Consider the following 650-nt stretch of genomic DNA (forward strand, 5'->3'; position numbering starts at 1 on the left):
TACATCGTTTAAAAAAATTATATATATATCGTTCCCGTATCTATATAGCTCGATAAAAAACTTGCAAATCTCCAAGAAATAATTGATATATAATTTTGCGCGAAAAGTAAAAAAAAAAGGATTATTAAGTTTATAAGATACATTTTAAGACTTATGTTATATAAATTACTTTTTTAAACAACAAATCTATTATGTTTTTCATAATTTTAATCTTACGTGACAAGTCGCATTTAAGGAATTTTCTGGGATAGGAATTTCAGTTTGCAAAATGAATCAAGAGAACACAAGTTTTTTTTTATGCGGTATTTCGGAAAATTTACTATAAATAAATTTGATGTTATCCTTAATAGATCTTGGCGCCTATAATATCAATTACATTCTAACTATTTACAAAGTCTTCTCGTAGGTTGCGCGAGTGTACATTGACGATGTGTGTTTGTACGTATAAGTGTATTATAAGTGTGTGTATGTGTCGTATATATATTATACTTAATCTGTATACATTTAGTAATACTGCAATTTTTTATAGTTGAAGCGTTTCTGCTGTATCGAAACAGTAGGCATCTGAATATTCGCAAGGCCCTGCTGTTATTGCTTGCGTGCTTTTCGCAGATTCATAAACGGTTCCGCGACGGGGGGGGGGGGGGGGG

The sequence above is a fragment of the Formica exsecta genome, unplaced genomic scaffold (genome assembly GCF_003651465.1).
Source record: "Formica exsecta isolate Colony F162 unplaced genomic scaffold, ASM365146v1 scaffold207, whole genome shotgun sequence".
NCBI classification, from domain to species: Eukaryota; Metazoa; Arthropoda; class Insecta; order Hymenoptera; family Formicidae; genus Formica; species Formica exsecta.